The sequence below is a fragment of the Cornus florida genome, unplaced genomic scaffold (genome assembly GCF_030987335.1).
Source record: "Cornus florida cultivar Cherokee Brave unplaced genomic scaffold, ASM3098733v1 CherokeeBrave_3.0.0_Hap2_Chr04, whole genome shotgun sequence".
In the NCBI taxonomy this organism is placed as follows: Eukaryota; Viridiplantae; Streptophyta; class Magnoliopsida; order Cornales; family Cornaceae; genus Cornus; species Cornus florida.
In genome coordinates, this window is record NW_026775574.1 from 38,370,802 (window position 1) to 38,374,359 (window position 3,558).

The window sequence follows — 3,558 nt, forward strand, 5'->3', positions numbered from 1 at the left end:
AATTGAGCTTACTTGCTCGGTTAAGACCACTTTTCTAGGTGCTTGGCTTTTATTCTTCCTCTTTTGGGTGCACAAGTCTTTTAAGAACTTGGCATCAGCCAGAATTTGCTTGATTGCATCCAAAAGTGGAAGATTGACTTTCACTTGCCTAAACACTTCCATAATTTCATTTACTTTGGCCTTTTGCTTGTCATTTGAAATGGATCCTTTTAAGGCATTCGGAAATGGAGCATTTGGTTCAAAAACCTTTTCAGAATTTTTCTTTGAAGTTTCTTCAACACAAGAAGTTTTCAAATCATTTTGTAAATCTTTCTTTTCAAAATCACTTTTCAACACATTCTCATTTGAAAGATCATGCATATGCAATGAAGGAGGAATATGGTATGAAATGGGACGGGTGTCAACTTTTGGTTGCACCGGTTCACTCTCTTCATTGGACATACCTACTTAGTTGTCCACAATCTTCCCACTTCTCAAGGTAGTCACCACATTGACATGCTCTATTGTGTGACCTTCTGATGAAGAATGAGTCTCCACAACACATTGTTGCTTTTGTAGGGCATTCAAAGGCATTTTCCCTTTCTCTTTAGCATTTAAAGTACTAGCTATTTGCCCTACTTGGGTTTCTAGCTTTGCAATAGATTGAGAATGAGAATGAAGCAATTGAGTGTTTGCCTCTAAAGTGCCTAGAGCAGTCAAAACTTTCTCTTCAAAGCGGGACTTCTAACATTTCCTTGGGAATATGATTGATTGGGAAAATGAGAATTTGAAAACTGGTTTCCTTATGATTGGTATGATGATCTAAAACCTTGGGAACCTTGGCCTTGCATTGGAGGTGGAATGTACTTTCCTTGAAAACCACCTTGGGAAGGGTTTGAGCCCTCCCCTTGGTTTTTCCAAGAGAAGTTCAGGTGATTTCTCCAACTAGGATTATAGTGATTTCCATAAGGATTGTTCCCTTGATTCACAAATGTTGCATTTACTTGTTCATGATGCTCACCTTGCACATGTCCATGGGGACAATTAGAAGTAGAATGTAAAACATTTGAACAAGTCATACATGTCTCATTAGATGCATGATGAGAATGGTTAGGGAAGGAAGATACTTGATTCGCCGAGTTTTGGTTAATCAAAAATTGATCAAACCTTTGAGATAATGATTTCATCTCGGAGGCAATTTCATTGGAGTGGTCGACTTGATGTAAGCCAACACTCTTCCTACCACTAGAATTTCTACCATTCTTCGAAGATAAGGTACGATGCAAAGAATTTTCACTCATGCTTTCATAAAGACGCCACACGTCATCCTCATGCCTATCAATGTAAGAGCCACCCATGGAAGCATCAACCATGCCCTCGTAATTATCCGATAAGCTCTCAAAGAAATATTGAACTAATTGCCATTTGGGCATGTCATGATGTAGACACTTCCTAAGCAATTCATTAAAGCGTTCCCATGCCTCATGAAATGTTTCCCCATCCCCATATGAAAATTCCCTAATTGAAGTTCTCATGGCATTGGTCTTAGAAACCGGATAGTACTTCTTCAAGAACTTTTGTTGCATTTCTGCCCAAGAAGTTATTGAAAAAGGCCTAAGATTGTTAAACCAATATTTTGCCTTGTCTTTAAGGGTGAATGGAAAAAGTTTAAACCTTAAGACCTCTTCCGGCATGTTTGTGTATTTAACGGTGGAACATACTTCAAGAAACTCATCCAAATGCTTGTAAGGTTCTTCACTTGGAAGTCCATGATAGTTATGAAGCATTTGAATGGTTTGTGGTTTGATCTCATAGTGGTGTGCTCTAAATGGTGGCAATTGGATGCATGTGGGTGCATTATATTCATTAGGCACATAGTGATCTCTTAAAGCAAGGGGAGGATTATGTGGGTGCATTATATTCATTAGGCACATAGTGATCTCTTAAAGCAAGGGGAGGATTAGCAATTGGAGGTGTAACATGGGCACTTTGATTGCGTTGAATGATGGGAGGTGGTAGAGCATAGATTGGCCTTGGCATTCCCAATAGGACTTGGCCTTGTTGTTATGGTGGATGAACGAATGGCCTTGGCATGCCTAATAGAACTTACATGTTATATGCACATTGGGGTGGAGGATACCTTGTTGGTTTATGTGACCAAGGTCCTCCACATGGTCCTCATTGTGTCCTTCCATTGATGAAATGGATTGACTAGAACTACCTCTTCCCCTAGGGTTTCGAACAATGGATTCAAGATGAAAATTTAAAGGAACAAAAATGGGTCTCAATGATCTACGACCATGCATGCACAATGCAACACAACAAGAAATAATGACAAACACTTCACCTTCACAATAAGTCAATAATCAACAAACTTCCTCCACATACAATGTTCCCATACTCCCATGCTTTAACAACAATATACAAGAAAAGTAAATTGCCTCCACGCGGGCTCACGATTTATCTAAGAATTGAAATACAAGCCTCTACGCGGGCCGATGATTTAACTAAGGGTTTGAGTAAGAAAAAGCTCATAAAGGTCCTTTAGCACTTCAACTCTAAATTTTTAGCTTCTAGCTTAGCAAATTTTTTTTTTTTTTTTTTTTTTTTTTTTATTTTAATTTTTTTTTTATTTTAGCCTTCTTCCTTGCTTGCTTAGCTCATTTGCTTAGATGTTCTTTTGCTCACCTTCTTAGCTCAATGCAGCTTGTCAAACAAGAACCAACACAATAAGTAACAAAAATTGAAATGAAAATAAAGTAAAGACACAATCAAAGGAGACTAATTCCTAATTGATTCCACAAATACGATGTTGCCTTCAATCAATCCCTTGCAACGGCACCAAAAACTTGGTGGTTTCGTCGCACACCGACCCTAAGTTTGTGCACACCGCCAAAAGGTATAGCGGTGTAGAGCTATGATGAATGTGGCCAAGTTTTACATTTAGAATTGCCACTACTACCTTTTACTAAAAATATAGCTAGGGCAAGTAGGGATCGTCCCAAGGGATTGTGGGTCGTACTAGGCTGAGGAATCAAGATTAGGGTTAGTAGGTCGAGTGATCAAAATAGTGGTTGGTGGTTGAATTACACTAAGATGCAATTTAAACTAAAGTAAACAACAATGTAATAAGGAGAATAAAAGAGAGAGAGATCTTAGGGTTTAGAGATCACCACTAAGCATACTTTTCTACACCCTCAATGAATGATTAATGAGGGGAAAAACATGTATTGCAACAAAGAGTGTGTGTGTGGTTGTTTCAATAAGCATGGATGACAAATTAAGCATATATTGTCTAAGCAACATGGTGGATAGCATAACATATCAAATGAAGCCATTAATCCTTTCTTTAAGCTCACAACCAAACACATCACAAGGTTAGAGATATATGTTACTTGCTTTCATAAGTATGGAACATCAAACAACAAGCATGGATTGTCCTCCCATTTAACATCTAAACTACAACTACACTACAATTAAGCTAATGACATGAAATTAAATTAATTAAACTAAAGGGAGAGGTACAATCGATCCAGAAATGAGTATGAACCATCAAATAAACCACAAGAATATGTCATT

The 3,558-nt window shown here is 37.9% G+C and overlaps 1 pseudogene; it reads left to right on the forward strand.

The window, feature by feature from the left end:
* Positions 1 to 1,410: 1,410 nt before the first annotated feature.
* Positions 1,411 to 1,509, forward strand: LOC132305875 (small nucleolar RNA R71; annotated as a pseudogene).
* The last annotated feature ends 2,049 nt before the right edge of the window (positions 1,510 to 3,558 follow it).